Raw genomic sequence first — 18,525 nt, forward strand, 5'->3', positions numbered from 1 at the left:
TGCCTCTCGGGGAGCTGTGTTCCCTGGTGCCTGGCGTCAGGGCCGAAACCCGGGGTTCGGCTGGGCCCTGCATATGGCCTCTGGTCACGTCGCCTCGCGAGTCGCACATGCAGGAGCGTGTGTGCCAGGTTGCCCCCAAGGCCTCTGGGTGAGGGTCCAGGGGAGAAAGGGGGACCTAGTGTGCCCTGGGGCCTTCAGGCTTCAGCCCAAAGGCGGGCCAACATGGAGGAGGTATCTGCCACCCAAAGTGGAGGCCGGGTGTCCGTCCCAGCCCAGCCTCCAGCGAGAGCTGGTGAGAAGATGAAAGGGGAAGTTATATGCCCCATTTAAAACTTTGTTGGTCACAACTACGGTGGCTGCTTCCTGTTTCTACCATCCCACGTGGGACCTGTATGCCAGCCTGTGGAGCCTCGCGCGGGGGGCGGTGGGATGGGGGAAGAGAGGCTGGCCACGGAGGCCCTGGTGGCACGGGTATGTGGGGGATCCCTGTTGGCAGCTGCGGCTGGGGGAGGGGATATCTGGCTTGCCCCGGCAGGGGGATCCTGGCCTGGTGGTGTGGGATCTTCTTGTTCCTGTAGCTTCACGGTTGAGACTGAAGGCCTGTTGAAGGTGGACTGAGAAGCCAGTCCTCTCTAGGGGGCCTGGGCTGAGGGGAGAAACCACCTATCTTGCTCCAGAGCCTCCCATGGAAGGTGTGGCACACGCCCCTTTTGGATCAGAGAAATGCACCCCTTCCTCGGGTGTGAAGTGGCTGAAATTCAGGAGCCAGGGAAAAGGAGAAGCCTTCCCCGGTTGGGTTGCGAATTCGTAGCTCCTCTTTTTCCAACTGCTCTGGACAGTGAATAATAGGAGCGTAAACATTCAATTACTGTGATACACCATTTCGTTGCATGGCCCTGGTCCAGTCTCCACTCTAATTGGATTGGCCTCTGGCTCGTTACTCTGGTCTGCGTACCTCCCCGGGGGACAAGAGGGTGAAGAACCTGGAGAATCCCCCCAGGTCATACAGCTTGCCAGCTTGCTCTGAAACAGCCTACCCATTGCCAATGTGGCTTCCCCAAGTGCCAGCAGAACGCCCACTCCCGTGGCTCTGTCAGCTCCTCACCCCACCCCAGGAAAGAGCACCCTGGAGTACCCATGGGGATGAGAATTTAATTTTTACATGTAGGATTTTAAAATAGCCCCAGTGTTTGACCCTGTGGGCTGCTGTTCCCAATAAGTGGAACAAAAGAAAAGACAACATGCAGTTACGGATTCAGCTGAGGACCTCCTGTGGCTAGAGTCCCCAGAGAAAGGCTGCCCAGGGGTGTCAAGACCTCTGACAGAAGAGGGGAAGGGGAATGGGCCCAGTCCAGGAATCTTCAGCCTTGATAACCCCTCTCTTGCAGTTGGGTCTCTCAGAAGAAAACCGTGCTCATGCTGGGGTGGGGACGGCCACAAAGTGACTGGGGGTTTCCAGCTCATCCTTCTAGTCCTGTTTCAAATGCCACTTCTGAAGGCTGTAGCCATCTTCTGAACACTCATTTCCACCTTATGTAGTTATTTGTGTACATACTGTAGTGTGGTGGTCAAAAACAACGACTCTGAGCTAGAGTCCCTATACAGTATCTCCCTCATAGAGTTACTGTGAGGATTCTGTGAGTTAGTATACATAAAGTGCTTAAAGCACATTTCAGTATTTGGTAGCCTCTGCTTCGCATAGTGTGAGCTTGGAAGGGTTCCCACAATGCTTGGCATCTAGTAAGTGTTTAGTGTTTTCTTTGTTTTGTGTTTTGTTTTTTTTTGGTTGTTAGAAACAGGGTCTTTCTCTGTCACCCAGGCTGGAGTGCAATAGTGCGATCTCAGGTCACTGCAGTCTCAGATTCCTGGGATCAAGCAATCCTCCCACCTCAGCCTCCCAAGTAGCTGGGACTACAGGTGCACATCACCACACCTGGCTAATTTTTGTGTTTTTGTAGATATAGGGTTTTGCCATGTTGACCAGGCTGGTCTTGAACTCTTGGGCTCAAGAAATCCACCGGCTTTGGCCTCCCAAAGTGCTGGGATTACAGTCTTGAGCTACCTCGCCTGGCTTTAGTGCATGTTAGTTGAACAAATTAGTGAAAGATCTCCGTAAAAAAAAAAGGTGTACTTGGCATGTGTTGGGCCCAGTGAGTCCCTGCTGCAGGAACCTCCTCACATTGCATCACTGGTTTCAAAAATGTCACTGCACCATGGGTGATTCTGGTGCTAGTGAACCCAGTTTCCTGGCACTGCCCTGTAGCTGGCCTTGTGGAGTGCATGTGTCGGTCATCCTGACCCTAAGGGGACCTCAGGGTGAAAAGAGTTGTGGAGCCATCTCCCTAGGGATCTGCTAGCCTGGGCAGTTCCTTTGGCCAGCCCAGGTTGGTACCCTTCCTGTGTGTGTGCAGGCACGCATGCATTAGTACAGAAGCAGCCTGGGGCTCCATTCTTCCCTGACTCACTGCAGGTGGCAGGAAGCAGAGCCAGTGGCCGCAATTTGTTGGAGGAATTGCTTCTTTCTGCACATTGAGAACTCTTGACTCTGGGACTGAAAAATTGCTTGCTGGGCTGGGGCTAGGGTGGAGTATGCTGAAATCCCCAGTTCTTACTAAGGGACCTGCATTTGCATTTGAAGCAACATTCAGGATACTGTGAGACTATGAGCTCATTTTATGAATCAGAAGCATTACAGCATAACTTTAATGTTGGAAACTACAATTTGGAATCCAGATCACCCTCCCTCCACCTCAGCACACACACACTCTCTGACATGGGCTCTCATACTCACACACTTGGCAGCAACAATAGTCGGAGCATCAGTTCAGATTCTGGAGCCCTCAAGCAAAATTCGTCCACACGGACTTCGGCTTCTACACTCAGAACGCTGCTCCTGGATGGTGTGTGGACAGTCACTTGGGCAGTGACTGAAGGAAGTCTGGTGTGTACGTGGGAATGAGGCCTGGGCAGACCTGAGTTCATACCCCAGCATCTCCTCTTGCAGTGTGGCTTTGGGCATTGCTTAACTTCTTGGGCCTCAGTTTCCTCACCTGTAAAATGTGGATGATAAGTACTTCATAGGCTGTGAAGGTTAGACAGGATTATGCATGCAAAGTGACTGACACATACTAGGTATTCAACAGATGGCAACTCTCATTTCACCAGTTCCCACTGGGTCCAGTGTGTTTGCCTTTGGCTCCTATCAAGGAAGAGAAAATGAAAGGTATCCTGCTTGTAGTAGGAAAGCAATCTACCAGGCCACTGAAGCTTGTATAAATGAAGCTCATTGTGCCCTGGGAACAACTGCCTGATCCACTCCACCCTAGACATGTGGCCCAGACCAGGTGTCTGTGTGCCTTTGAGAGGGACTGTGTCCCTGCAGCCGAGGGTTGAGGGCCCAGCTTCCCAGAGATCAGATTATGCTCTCCGGAACCTAGCCGCCCAGGCCCCAGGCTGAGCTGCTCACATGGGTGGGCAGGAGGAAGGCTGCTTTCTCAGCCAAGGAAGAAAAGTCCCCTGTTTGCTTCACCTGAAGCCTTGCAGTGTGACCTCAGGGGAGGTTTGGGTAGAGCCAAGGGTGGGAGTTTTTCCTCCAAAGACTGTTTTGGCTGTTTTACCCATTAAAATTAGGTGCAATGGTGAAGGAAACACCAAGAATTATATAAGAAGAAAGTTACCACTGTCAGAGGAGAGCTGGAGTTGTGCTGGGATGGGGCCGGGGGTCTCCCTGAGGGCTGCAGTTGCTGGCTGTCATTCTCTGCTGGTGGGGAAGAGCTGGTGGGGAAGAGCCGGGGCTTGGGGCTGAGGCTTCCCTGGCAGCCGCTCTTGCTCTTCCTGGAACACAGCCTCGTGCTGTGGCCAGCCAGGGAAGGTGCTCCCTGTTCCCTCTGCTTAGAATTCTCCCAGCCGCAGGGAGCTCTCATGGTGAGAGCATTTTTTCCAGGCAGTGCTTCTTCCTCTAGGAGTCCTGGGAAGGAAGGACAGTGGGGAGAGGAGCACAGGGCAAGGTTTATCCCAGTTAAGCTTGGATGGAGAGAGTGAGCTACAGTAGGCTTGTAGCCAGCCAGAAGGGGCTTCTCTCTAAAGCTGCCCAGCTTCTCTGGGGAATTGGAATCCAGACAAGAAGGAAAATGGTGAGATATTTTGGTCCCCCGCTTTTCCCAGTAGTTGGGCAGAGGCCCCTATCCAGCTTACTGTTGCCAGAACTTGCCATTTCTTTAGTAGGTAAGGCCCTCATAGCTCAGAAACAGGCTTAAGTGATAACTTGCAACCCCGAGACTTCATGTGAGCTGTGGCACAGATCCTCCTCCCGACCTGGCCTTCCTCTGTCTGAGGCCCCAGCTGGCCTCAGGTCATAGTCCTGGCCTCCAGGGAGTCATTCCAGAGCTGGGAAACCATTTGGGATATCTAGTCCAAATCCTTCATTTTCAAATGGGGAAGCCGAGAGGTGGTGAGATGCTTGAGGTTCCGAAGACTGTCTCCACTTTCACTTTGGGAGGGTGGAAAGGGACTGCTCCTGTGTCCCGTGCCTGGTGGCTGCTCCTCCCAGTTTGGAAGCTGGGAGGGCAGCTTGAGTGCAGGAAGAATCCAAAGGAATACTGTCTTGGCTCCTGGGTGTGGCTCAGTCCTCAGCTGGCTCCATAGTTATTTATTTGTTTGCGTGTGCGTGAGTGAGTCCTGTGGTTGGGAGGCTGGATCTGAGTAAAAGCAGAAGTACCCACACTGTGTCAGCTGTGCAGCACGCAACAGGGGACAGTCGGGAGGGGAAAAACAGGAGCAGGGGCCTGTCTGCATGGTGGCTGCTAGTTGTGCTTTCTGTCCCTGTTACAGTGCCTGCATACTTGAGTGTAAACAGCCCTTCCATGTTGCTAGCAGCTGCCCTTCCTTGCTGGCTTTGGGCAGAAGAGGCGCCAAAAATAACCAGGCGGGCACTTCCACTTGTGGGACATTTACTGTGGTGGCCTCTGGGCAGGCTTGCTTGCTTTCTGCAGGCCCTGTGTCTCTGCCACACTGGAGTCCCTTCTACTTCCTGCAGCCCTTCCTCAGCCTCCCTCTGGCCACTGCACCTTCCCCTTTATTGCTTTTATTAGAGTGAGCAAAGGAGGGTGGCGGCTCATCCTTGTGGGCCTGGAAGCTCTGCCGGTGTTAATCTGGGAAATACCCTCATCCCCCTGTATCCCTGTAGGCAGGCCCTGCTGGCATAGCTGAGTTTAAAGGAGGCCTCTGCTGGGTGCCCTCTAGACTTTCTCGCCAGGCCTCTCTCTCCTGGGTCTGTAGGCCAGAAGCTGTGCGTGCCTGCAGAGCGCCACAGTGTTGCTAGGACTTTGAGTCTCCCTGTCCTGCCCCTGCCTGGCCAGCCCTGCTCTCAGCCGTCTGTGGAACTGGAAGAGCCGGACCATTCATTTCCTCCAAGGTGTTAAAGACTGATAACGACGTCTGAACCACCCCTACCCAGCAAGGGAGACAGGAATCACATTTATTGAGTGCATACCCTGTGCCAGGTGGCACTTCATCTATGTATTACCTCATTGAGTCCCACAATAACGAAGATGAAACTGTTGTGCCCATTCACCAGTAGGGATCCCCAGGCTCGCAGAGGCTGGTGACTGGAGAAGCCAGCACACATTGTCCCTGACTTCTTTTACCCTGCAGCTCCCACACTTCCTCCAGCTATTTTCCTGTGCACAGGGAACAATGCTTTGATCCTTGGTATGAAGTGCTGATAGTAGGAATTCGGGCACCATTAGACTGGCTGATAACAGGAGATATTTTGGGCTGGGAAGGGTGGAGAAGACCTCCCTGCTGCCTCCCTCTCCAGGTGCTTCACAGGGCAGCCAGGAGCCCAGCCTTGAGCCCTGAGGCTGTTCTGTGGAGGACTCAGCTGTGGACCTGGGGACTGCCCGGCCAGGCATATGCACAGGAGGAGGGGAAAGGCTTGGTTTCAGCTTAGTTGTGGGTTTCCTGGGGGACCTCCCAAGTGTCTCATCCCCGCTAAAGGTATCCCAGTCTCTGAGGTACTGAGAACAGCTCTGGGGATCAAAGACTGGGGCTAGGTGGGATCTTTGGTCTCCCTTCTTGGCTGCTGGGTCTGACCTAGGGCCCATCATTCCAGCTGGCTTGGCCCAGGTCCCAGAGAGCCTGGTTGGTGTGTACTTGGGGCTTGGGCTGGATGCTCTGCTGTGCCCACATGCTGTGCCAAAAGCCTCCGGGTATATTTCAGGAACAATAAAGAATAAATCAACATAGGAAAAAAGGCCCTGCAGCAGCTGCTCAGAGACTGGAGAAATGCAAAGAATGCGTGAGCCTTTGGCAAAAGTCTTGCATCTTGACCAGGGCCTGAGGAAGGACGTGAGGCTGATGTGATGGCTCTAGAGTCAAATGGGTGTGCCCACTTTGCAGCCCTTCTAGGAGGCCCCAGGCAGCCACACTGAGACTCCCCCCTCTGCTGGTGGCAAATTTTTGTGCTTCCTGGTCACTTGGCACATACTGGGGAGCCACATTTCCCCCGTTCTTTACTCTCACACCACTCTGGCAGACACTGACCCATCTAACCCCCAGGCACCAGGTGGGTCTTGGCCCTTTCCAACCCTGACCAGTCGGGAGAGCATGGCTTGATGAAGACTTGGTAGGCTTGACACACATACTATACCCCTTGCTTTACCTCCCCCAGACGAATGTCAAGGACCTGGCAATGTCAGGTCTGAGGGGTGCTAAGTGTGAGAACATCCACCTGGGAGGCCCTCACTGTAGCTCTACCCAGGTGGTCAGCCGTGTGTCCTCAGGCAGGTCATTTTACCTTTGAGGACTTGGTTTTATGAGCCATGAAATGGAGGTTTGGACAAATGATCTTTGGAGTGAGTGGGCACCTCTGTCTCCTCTACTCGGGATGTGCGATGAACAGATTTTATTTAGGAAGTTAAGTTATTGGGAGAAGCAGCACTCTGAGAGCACCATGCGGAGATGTGGCAGGCTGTGGCTGGGGGCTAATGCTCAGTGTCCTGAATGGGGAACCCAAGCAGAGAGCTGATTTGACCCAGACCTCAGGGTGGCAGGATAAGGGACTGGAGCTTGGAATCCATGGAGACTTGGGTTATCTGACAAGCAGGGGAGAGTCAAGACTTTATTTTTTGAGGTACAGTTTTGCTCTTGTTGCCCAGGCTGGAGTGCAGTGGTACCACCTTGGCTCACTGCAACCTCTGCCTCCTGGGTTCAAGCAATTCTCCTATCTCAGCCTCCCGAGTAGCTGGGATTACAGGCGCCTGCCACCATGCCTAGTTAATTTTTGTATTTTTAGTAGAGACGGGGTTTCACCATGTTGGCCGGGCTGGTCTGGAACTCCTGACCTCAAACGATCCCTCCGCCTTGGCATCCCAAAGTGCTGGGATTACAGGCGTGAGCCACCGTGCCTGGCCGAAGGCATTATATATTTATTTATTTTTTGAGATGGAGTTTTGCCTTTGTTGCCCAGGCTGGAGTGCAGTGGCATGATCTCGGCTCACTGCAACCTCTGCCTTCTGGGTTCAAGTAATTCTCCTGCCTCAGCCTCCCGAGTAGCTGGGATTACAGGCCTACGCTGGGTTCAAATGATTCTCCTGCCTCAGCCTCCCGAGTAGCTGGGATTAGAGGCCTGCGCCACCATGCCCGGGTAATTTTGTATTTTTAGTAGAGACAGAGTTTCTCCATGTTGGTAAGGCTGGTCTCAAACTCCTGACCTCAGGTGGTCTGCCCACCTCGGCCTCCCAAAGTTGTTGGGATTACAAATGTGAGCCACTGCACCCGGCCTGGCTGTATTTTTAAAGAGCTGTTGGCTAACCTCAGTTGTGGGGTTGGAGGGTGTGGAAGGGGTGTGGCTTCCTCTTAGGCAAAGATGCCGAGCCCTCCACAGGTTGGTCCACTGGAGGTAATCACCTATAACCTCTTCATCTTCAAAGCCACTCACCTGCCCGGCCTCTCCCACCCACCTTACCTGACCAGCCACATCTCAGAACATCATGGTGGTTTTTAGGCCAGCTGAAGCTGCTCTCCAGGGAGCAGACGTGAACAACCCAGAGGCTGCTGCTATCTATCCCAGGCAGCCTGGTGTGACGCCCAAGTCTGAAACTCTGGGGGGAGGAAGTTTGCAGAACGGGCAGGCCTAGGTGGCAGTCCTGGCCTTGCCTCTATACTGCTGTGACTTTAGGCAAGTGATTTGACCTCAAGTCTTTTCAGATTTCTTGTTTAGAAAGGAGGAGTAATAATGCCTACCTTGATGGCCTGGTGTGGTGGCTCACGTCTGTAATCTCAGCACTTCGGGTGGTTGAGTTGAGAGGATCCCTTGAGGTCAGGAGTTCAAGACCAGCCTGGGCAACAAAGTGAGACTCCATCTCTACAAAAATAATAATGATAATATCTACCTTTCTGTGAGAGGATTCCATAGGATACTGCATGTAGTGTGCTTAGCACCACGCCTGGCACATAGTAGCACCCCCAGTGGAAATGTTGGAGGTATTGATGAAGTCTTGTTTGTGTGATGTTGGGATAAACTTTGGCTCCATGCTTTGCCCAGTGTCTTGCCAAGTGGTGGGACCTGCCTAAATGGAGTCGTGAAGCATTGTTATTGGAGTCCTTGATTTTGCTCCTGGCTGCGTGTCCTCGGGCAAGTTTATTTCACTCTCTGGACTGCTCCGTGGACCGAGGAATTGGCGTAGGTAAACATTGATATCCCTTGATACTTGGAATCTGTTCAGCTTTCCCAGCTGGGCCCTGCTTTGCCAGTTGGCTCTGAAGAGAGGCCCAAGCCACCTTTCTCCATGTGGCATGGAGGCTTTTATTCCAGAGTGAGACGGTGCTGAGCCTGCAGCCTCCAGCTAACCTCTGCAGAGTCCCCCACACCTCAACACCCTTTGGGCTCTCTTGGCTTCCAGGGGCTTTTACAGATACGGGCCCCCCACCCCCTTCGCCCCCCATCTGGAGGGGAACCTGTTTCTGGCTGACTGGGGCTAGGATTGTTTCTTAAGAAGAGTGTTAATAGACCATGCTGTGCTTGGAAATGCCCCCAGGGAAGAGCAGCAGCTCTGGGAAGGAGCTGGCTTTGTGAAGTTCTCAAGCGTAGCATTCCTTCTGAGGCCCGCAGGTGTAGATTTCAGATTTTTCTGGGAGGGTGGTGGAAAGAGCAAGGACTTGAAGACACAAGATAAAGTTTTGAATCTTGCTTCTGGCTCTGTAACAGGAGAGCCTCAACTTCCCTTTGGAGAATGGGGACGTAAGACCCCTCCATAGGAGGTTTATGAGCATGGATTCGAATATGTGAAGGACCCAGCCCAGGGAAGTACTCGTTAGCTCCCTTCTTTTGGGAAGGATCTGTCTTTTGGATATTTTGTAGATTGGTCATGGAAGTGGAAATATTTGCCTGTCGCCATTTTTCCCAGGGAAAAACAGGACTGCCTGACAAGCTGTTGCAATCCCAAAGGCCTCTCCATCCCCTAGTTGTTTTGCTGTCGGGATCAAGCTTGGGGTCAGGTTCAGTATGTGTCTGGGAGAGGGGCTGCCCAGGCCTTTGCAAAAGTCTGAGCTCTGCAGCTGCCTAGGGCTGTGATACAGAAGGTGTGGAGAACATGGGCTGAGGAGGGAGGGGCCTTTCTGAGCTGAGAGAACTTGGCGAGTTACTTTTAACCTTCGTTTCCTGTAAGTTTCCCAGATTTCCTTCGGTTATTGATTTCCAGTTTCAGCCCATTTTGATTAGAGAACATACTTTGAGTGATTTCAGTCCCTTTAAATTTGTTGAGACTTGTCTTATGGCCTAATAATGATCTATTGTAGAGAATGTTCCATGTGTGGTTTTTTTTTTTTTTTAATTTTTTCTGAGACTGGATCTTGGTCTTTTACCCACGCTGGATTGCAGAGGCATGACCATGGCTTACTGCAGCCTCAACCTCCTGGGCCCAAGCAATCCTTCTGCCTCAGCTTCCTGAGTAGCTGGGACTATAGCCTATAGTGGCCGTCACACCCAACTAATTCTTTTTTATTTTTTTATTTTTTGTAAAGACACGGTCTCCTTTTGTTGCCCAGGCTGGTCTTGAGCTCCTGGGCTCGAAGTGATCCTCCCGCCTTGGCCTTCCAAAATTTTGGGATTACAGGCGTGAGCCACTGCACCGGGCCTGTTCTTTTTAAAAAAGAAACAAAGACAACAGTTCACCTACGACTGCAGTGTCTGTGTGCTCTTGAGAAGAGTGTGTATTCCTGTGTATTTTGCTGTTGTTAGGTGGAGTGTTCTATATAGGTCTTCTAGGTCTAATTGGTTTATAGCGTCGAAATCTTCTATTTCCTTGTCTATCTTCTATTTAGTTGTACTGTTCATTGTTGAAAGTAGAGTGTTTTCTCTCTCTCGTGTATATATAAAATAAAATGAAAAAAAAGTAGAGTATTGAAGTTTCCTACTATTATTTGAGTTGTTTTTTTTCCTTTCAATTCCAACAGTTTTTGCTTCATGTAGTTTGGGGCTCTGTTGTTAGGTACATGCATGCCTATAACTGGTATAGCCTCCTGAGGGATGGACACTTTTGTTCATTATAAAATATTCTTTGTCTATGATAATAGTTTTCTTTTTTCTTTCTTTTTTTTTTTTTTTTGAGATGGAGTCTAGCTCTGTTGCTCAGGCTGGAGTGCAGTGGCGCGATCTTGGCTCACTGCAACCTCCGCCTCCCAGGTTCAGATAATTCTCCTGCCTCAGCCTCCTGAGTAGCTGCAATTATAGGCGCCTGCCACCACGTACTTTGTCTGGTATTAGTATAGCCATTCCAGCTGTCTTTTGGTTACTGTTTACAATGGTATCTCTCTTTCCATCCCTTACTTTTTCTTTTTTGGTACAGAGTCTTTTTTCTTTTTTGGTACAGAGTCTCACTGTGTTGCCCAGGTTGGAGTACAGTGGTGCAATCTGGGCTCACTGCAACCTCCACCTCCTGGGTTCAAGCGATTTCTCCTACCTCAGCATCTTGAGTAGCTGGGACTGCAGGCGTGTGCCACCATGCCCTGCTAATCACTTTCAACCTATTTGTATCTCTGAATGTAAAGGGTGTTTCTTTTTTTTAAAGAAATTGCATCTTTTTAAAAAAAGTCCGTTCTGCCATGTAATTGCATATTTTTTTAAAGTCCATTAATTAGATATTTAATCCATTCACATTTAAAGTAATTATGAATAAGGTAGGATTTATGCTGCCATTTTGTGATTTGATTTCTGTATGTCTTATGTCTTTGTTATTCTTTTGTTCTTCCATTACTGTCTTCTTTTGTGTTAAATAGATATTTTTGAATATACCATTCCTGGCCTATAAATAACGAGACGTAGAACAGTAAGGGTTAAATAAAATGCTGCCTGCAATGGACTTAGCACAGTGCCTGGCAAATAGTAAGTGCTCAGTAAACATGGGCATTCAGTTGGGTCCCAGATGTGGTAAGAGCCACAGTTAATCCTAGGACTGGCTGAGAGCAAAGTCCCCTCAGGGCTCTGTGCGACCCCTCATGTCTCCTGGGCAGGCCGCAGCACTCTGGCAGGTAGTACCTTTAGGGAATGGGGAGTGGTGGATCCTGGGAAATTTCACCATGCCAGGCTGTGACTCTTTAGCCATTCCTCTGCTGCAGTGCCTGGGCACCACCTGGCTGCTTGTGAAACATCCTAGATTCCCCATCATGCTCTTCCCACCCTCGACCCCTACCCCACCAGACCCATGAACTAGTCTCTCAGGGTGGGTTTTATTGCACACACTGAGGTTTAAGAACCACTCCTTGACATCTACACAGATGAGTATTGACACAGTGACAGACAGACCTGGTTTGGGGTCAGGAGGCTTAGATTCGAATCTTGACTCCTCAGTCATGAGTTCTGTGAACTGGGACAAGTTACTTTCAGAGCCAGCCTCTCCTGGTTTCTCAGTTGGGAATAAGTGGTTATGTAGGTAAGCGGTACTCTGCCACATTCGGCATACAGCTAGTCCTTGTGGCTGCTGTTCCGCGTGGCACTTGCTTTTTACAAAGGTGTTTCTTTGGTCCCTGGATGCAGGTCTCTTCCCACCCCAGGCTCTTAAGCTCCTCAAAGGCAGGAACCAGTGAGTGGCGGCTCCTGGAGCAGGCATCTGGTTGGTTACCTGACAAGCAGTCCACTGCCCTCCGTCTTGGTTCATATTGTCTCCAGGCCCTGCTGCTCCCAGGCTCTGTGCAGGAACAGAAGGGAATTGAAGAAGCATTATTGGATAGTGATACAAGAGCATGAAGATTCAGAATGGGTGACAACAATATGTGCTGGAGGGCCAGCTGGAGGAGGTGGGCCTTGAGGAAAAGCAGATTGTGAGAGTGGAAGCAGGGCTTCCAGACAGAAGGAACAGCTCTAGGGGAGGCTCCCCCAGGGATTGCCTGTCCCCAGGGGTCGCTTACCCCTAGTCCCTGCACAGGCTGCCTTGCATTATAATTAGCGAGTGTTTCTGTGCGTCCGTCTCCCCACCAGCCTGGAAGCTCTGTGTCTCCTGTGTCTCCCAGAGTCTGGCTTATAGCAAGTGTTCAGGAAATGCTTGTGGAGTGGATGAAGGGGCAGCAGGCCCACCTGCAGAGCTGCAGCAGGGAGGGTGTGTGGTGGGGGAGGCCCCTGTGAGTGGCCTCATTTGTATTTTGGCCCAGGGCAGACTCTGGCATGGGGTACTCAGGCACAGACTTCAGAGAGCCCTGCTCTAGCCCTGCTGGGGAGCCAGGCCCTTCCAGAAGGGGAAGGAGGAGCTGCATAGGGCATAGAGACGGTTTTGAGGAGACAGACCAAGGACCCCAGTGGTCCCAGGACGCCCTCGCTAGAGGGCCTCAGGAACATCTGCTGAGTCTCCTGCGGAGGAAGCATAAATCTGCCTGCTTCTACCCTACTCCTGCTGGGATCCCTGGGTCCTGCTGGAAGGGGTTTTCCAGGGCTGCCTGTGATTCTTCGTAGCCTTTGCCTAGGAGGAAGGCAGGCAGTTCCTTCAGTGCAGGCAAAAGCTGCGCCTGAAGGCTTAATCCTTTTCGCCTTTGTTCATGACTGTTTTCTCTCTGCATTAGCAGCCCCCCACCTCCCCCATCCCTGGCAAAACAAACCTGGCGATCCCAGCTTCCCACGGACACCCTGTGGGCATTTGTCGGACACCCTGTGGGCATTTGTCCAGCTTTGGGGGAGGGAGGCAATCAAGGTAGAAGCCTGGACGGAACCCTGAGAGTGCCTCATAAGCCCTGAAAGGATTCTTCTCTTACACATCCCTTTATAAGCATCTCAGTGTTGGCATTTTTACTGTGTAAGCTCAAACTTCAGGCAGCTTGAACCCTGGCCAAGCTTCTGATCCTGAGCAACTTGATGGCTGAGACCCCTGGGACTCGTGACTCTCTGGCCTGTTGACCTGGGTTCTGCTTTTGAGAGCTGAAGTTCAGTCCAGAGAAGTGATGGTCCAGGGACTGTCTGGATTGGGAATGGGCCGACCATAGGGCCTCTTACCTGCTCTCTCATGCTCCCAGGGAAAATGACGCTTGCGGGAGTCAGATCCATGTCTGTTGTATCAGAGCCTCCTTGTTTGCAAACCCCTTGAGAATAGGGCTTATGTGTCCAGTGGCTTACAGAAATGGGGTGCACTGGCCTGTGTGTGAAGGCCCAGTTGGTGGGGATACATGTGGCATTGCACATGGGGTCCAGAGGGAAGGTTTGTCTAGGGCCTGGGCAACTCTAGGTGGCCCAAGATGGCAGTTCCAGGCCACATACCCAGTGTGGCTATAGCTGGAGACCCCAGAATGTCTGAGAGAGCTTTTCAAGATGTGAGCCCGGATGAAGGGGTCAGCTGGGCCGTGCTGTGCTCCTCTGGTGGGGGTGGCAGGGTCTTGTTATGGCTCCTTGGCATCCTGGCTAGACCTTAGTGTCTTGAGGTCCAGCCATGTCAGGGCATGAGGTAAACAGACCCACAGGTTTGTGTCCCTGGCTACTGTCTAGGTGGGGGTGGAAGCCTAGAAAAATGGGGTGGAGGGCAACAGTGGAGCTGGCACTTTTCCAGCTGGCCAGCATGTGGTATGGGGCAGCAGGTGACAGTCAAGGGCAGGTGGCTTGTGGGCCAGCAGGGAGAAGGACTTGTGTTCCACATAGGTGCAGAGGGCTTGGGCCAGGGGTAGCGTAGGATCCCGGGCTGGGTCTTTTCACTTCATCCCAGCATCTTGAGGAGCTCTGGTATGCATCAGAGAGCCCAGAAGTCAGGAGCAGGCAGGAGCCCAGGGCAGGAATGCGGGCTGTGTCACCTCTGCCCAGGCGTGGCTCTGACTCACCTTGGGCGCAGTCTTGAATGAGCATCCTGACAGGCAGATACAAAGCAAGTGCCAAGGTACAACGGTCTGCCAACCCTGTTCCGTGGAGCCTGCTGTCTGCTGGGGATGACGAAGCAGGCACCTAGGATTTAGTGTGCCATACACAGTGTGTTATAGGGGCTTGTAGTTCAGCTCCTGTCTCAGCTCTGGGGTCAAGGAAGGTTTCCCGGTGGAAGCAGTGTCTGCAGCCTGAAGGATGAATAAGGCCTGGCCTGATGAAAAGAGTGAGAAGTTGTCCCTAGGAAGGGGTACAGCCTGGCCAAAGACCTGGAAGCAAAGCGAGAAGAGCACGTTGGAGGCCCTGGCTCGAGCACAGACTGTCGAGAGAGGTGGCAGGAGCCAAGGTCTGCAGGGACTTGTGGACAGGGCAGGGAGTTTAGACTTTGTCCTAAGACAGCTCAGAGACCTGACTCGCCTGGAGACTCAGTTTGGGCGTCTTGCCCTTGGGTGACAGGCACATGACCTTTGACTCCCCTCTTCCTAGTGCTGAGCTTGTAGGGCCTGCCTAGGCTCTAAGAGTGGGAGCTTGGAGCATTAGCCTCCAAGGGCAGGAACCCTTGGGTTACCCCCAGGTCAGAGCTGAGCCCCTGCAGCTGCTGAGATCAACTTGGCATCTCCTCCCTGGCCTGTGTGACTTCGACTCACAACAGTCATGTTTCTCAAGTGGACACATTGATTGCCCCAAGCAGACTGGTGAGTGGCCCTGGTCCTGCAGTGGCTACAGTCTGGCCCCTTGCCCTGTGGTGATAGCTCACTGGCTTCTCCTGGGGTCGGTCAGCTAGTGTTGGGTGTGCGGCTGGGCTGCCGATGTCCTTTGGGGAGCCGTGTGTGTTTGAGCTGACATCCCAGGAGAGCTGGTGTCACCATCAGCACTGAATACCCAAAGGCCTTTCCAGCACCTTCCCTCATGTGTCTGCAAAACATATATGTGGGGTCAGCACGGTTTTTTGTTGTTTTTCTTGGTGCATACTGCTTTCTTCTATAGAGAGCAAGTGCTTTTCACCATAGAACTTCCTGAAAGCCAGCTAGGTCCCAGGCTTTGGCCTTGACTGTTGCCTTGTCTTTGGCCCAGGGGTACCTGTGGGTCTGGTCAAGGATTGGTTGCTGCAGAGAGAAGCCTGGAGGAAGGGAAGAGTGAATAGAGCGTGACAGTCAAACAGACTGACAGGGCGGACTGCAGTGTTTGGGGCCCCGTGGTGACTGTGGGTTTCCTTTTGCAGTGTTCCTGCATCCGTTGTCAGAGGCCCTGCAGCTCGTCCCAGGGCTGAGCTGCTGGCAGGAGTTCCTCATTACATCCTCTTCCCTGCAACCTCAGGGACTAGGCCCACAGGTCAGCAGCCTTTGGAGGTGTCTTCCTTCCTCTTCCTCACTGTGAGGAAGGGCAGTTTGATTTCCACCTGAGGGACAGGGCAGTGGGGGTGGCGTAGAAGAAATGAGAGGAAGTGGTGCAGTCCTGACCCCGAGTTGCAGGCTGGGAGGAGCCCATGGGGTCTGAGAGCTGGAGGCACCACCAGCAGCAACTGAGCCCGAGTTGGGGTTGCAGGAGCTGGAGAGTCCCCAGATCGGGGACTAGAGTGGCCAGTGCAGGAGGAAGTGTTTCAGGCCTCCCTGCAGGTAGGCCTCACACATCTGCTGACCCTCTGTGGTGAGACCCTTCCCTGCCCTCCATTCCTGGAGGGTCAAGGGTCTCAGCTGTATTTGGGGAGAATGGGAGAGAGTACCTGCCAAAGGTTCAGGCAGGGGTAAGGGGCTTCCCAGTGCCAATGAGAAGGGATATCTGTGTCTAGAAAATCCTTGCTTGGAGGTGGTGTGGAGTGTGCTGTGGAAGGGAGGTGTATGAAGAGGGGTCTGGGGTCTTAGTGTCATATCTTGGGGATAAGGAAGAAGAGCTTGATCTTAGAGTGAGACAGACCTGGGTTCCAGTCTTGGCTCTGCAACATAATGAATGTGTGACTGTGGCCAACTTACTTCGCCCCTCTGAGCCTCATCTAGCTAACCTGTAAATAGAGGTTAAAATCACAACACCTGCCTTATAAGGTCATGGTGGGAATTTAAAGGATACAAAGCACGTGGGATCTGCCTGGCACGGGTGCACCATCACCATCATCATTACTCCTATGACAACTTAGTGCCCTGCTGCCAGTATCTTCCACTCTTCTCCCCACTCCCAGCCAATGAGCTTTCTTCTCTGAGGGTTCCAGGCCTGAGTGTCCATGCTCCTGGCCCCCTTAGCTCTTCAGTGAGGGTGACAGGCCTCTGCAGCAAGAAGCTTCTGGGGTGATTCAGCCTTCCCCAAACCAGGCCCCTTGATTTCTTCAAATCAAGTCCGTTTCAGCTTCAGAGGCTGCTGTGGTGTCTTGAATGATGGCCCTCCTTGATGTGCAGGGTGGGAGTGGGAGGCTTCCCAGCTGAGCCCAGCTCCTCCAGGGCTGACCATACAGCTGTGGGTAAGCCCCTGTAAGACCTGCGTCTGGCCTCTGGCCCCTGCCCTGGGCAGAAGCAGGCTTGTCCTGGAGCCGCAGACCCCGCCTCATCTCCTTCTGTAAGAGGTGCTGAGCAGCTGTCCCCATGGAGGGGGCGCAGCCCTCCATCAGGTTCACACTGGCACATGCATCCAGGCCCACCCGCCACGTGGACCTTCCGTTGCTCCAGGCCTCAAGCCAGTGCTGTAGCTCACAAGGCAACAGGGCTGTGATGAAGGGAGGTGTGAGTGTGTGTGAGCGCCCACTGGAGGGGCTCGCAGCCCCCTGGAGGCACGTGGGCCTGCCAGGCTGGCGCACGTTCTTCCTTCCTCTGTCTCGCTTCTGCAGACACGCACTTCTAGTTCTGTGGGCTTGGTGTTCCCTCGGAGAGGCGGAGCCGGACGGTCCTATCCTGCAGCTTCATGGTGGTGCCCAGGGTGATTTTCAGTGTAGGGGGTTAGCCTTTGGGTTCCTGCTCTGAATTAGGTTGACTGTCAGGGAATGCAGGTTTAAAAGCAAGAGAAAGGTTGTTTCTCCAGCCCCCAGCTCTCCACTTCTTGTCCAAATCCCCCCACTCTCCTCTTACTGGGGGTCAGGGTGACTTGGATGCCATCCTAGTCTCTGTGCGTCTCCCTCCCTCCAGCTTCATATATGAAAAGACAAAGGCTGCACACGAGGAGGGTCTCTTTTACTCTCTTCAAGGCCCAAGGACTGAGGAAGGAAACGGAGGAGGAAGTTACTCCCCTTCTGGGTGCTGGGTGAAAGTGAAAGATAGGGAGGGGGCCCTCAGTGAGTCATGCAGGCGGACAGGAGGCAGGCAGGCTCCAGGAGCGCAGGGGCTGGGGAGCTGCGGAAGCCTGCAGAGGAGTGATAGCCTGGGAGGGGCATTCCCGGTGCTGGGGGCGGGCCGAACGGTGAACTGGGTGTAGGCAGGACTCTGTGCCTGCCCAGCCCTGCCCTCTGCTGCTCCTGGCTGGTTTCCTGGGAGCTGCTGGGGTTGCTAACAATGACCTGTAGCATCTAGGGCCTGAGATTTCCTCTTCAGAGCCACCCGAGCTGTCTTCCCTTCTTCTCAGGGACCAGAATCTTACTGGGGAAAGAGGTGGGCCATTTAGCTCCCACCCCCACCAACTTCCCAGGAAAAAAACAAAACCCAAACAGCACTCTGAGGGAATAAAAAGTCTTTAAAAATACATGAAGCAGCTATGTAAGTTGTAAAATACGGGTCTAGATTCTGTTCTGTAGCGACTGTTTTAAAAAATCAAATTACGAAACAAAAACAGAAAAACTGTGTACTTTAGTCATGATATTATCATGGAGAAACCTTCTGGAACTGAGTTCTAGCAATACACACCCTCTACGATCTGAGTTACACCATTTGCCAGGGGCTCTTTGGCAGTGGAAGGGGCAGGGGTCAGGCAGGGGCGGGGTCAGCTGCTGACCAGCTCTTGGCCTGGATCCTGCCTCCACCCTGCTAGGGTTGCAAAACAGGTTCTGTGCTGTTTTGGGAAAGACTGGCAGCCAGAGCCCCACCCAGCAGCTCTTCCCAGAGGTGGGGCTAGGACTGCACACACCCTTCTGGGACCTTATTACCTGCAGGCCTTGGTGAGGCTGACCCTGGGCCCCTGACTCCACAAGGGCCTGTTGGGGCTCCTGACCCTGGGGCTGCACAGGAGGAGTGGCCATGTCGGGAATGACCCTGTCCTCTCCACTTCCTGAGCCTGAGCTGTGCTTG

The 18,525-nt window shown here is 52.8% G+C and overlaps 1 protein-coding gene across 1 annotated transcript in view; it reads left to right on the top strand.

Moving 5' to 3' along the window:
• Nucleotides 1–18,525, top strand: part of ELMSAN1 (ELM2 and Myb/SANT-like domain containing 1) — a 68,367-nt gene that overhangs the window by 27,364 nt on the left and 22,478 nt on the right. The gene's annotated exons all lie outside the window — the stretch shown is intronic.

The sequence above is a fragment of the Colobus angolensis genome, unplaced genomic scaffold (genome assembly GCF_000951035.1).
Source record: "Colobus angolensis palliatus isolate OR3802 unplaced genomic scaffold, Cang.pa_1.0 Scaffold3, whole genome shotgun sequence".
Classification (NCBI taxonomy): Eukaryota; Metazoa; Chordata; class Mammalia; order Primates; family Cercopithecidae; genus Colobus; species Colobus angolensis.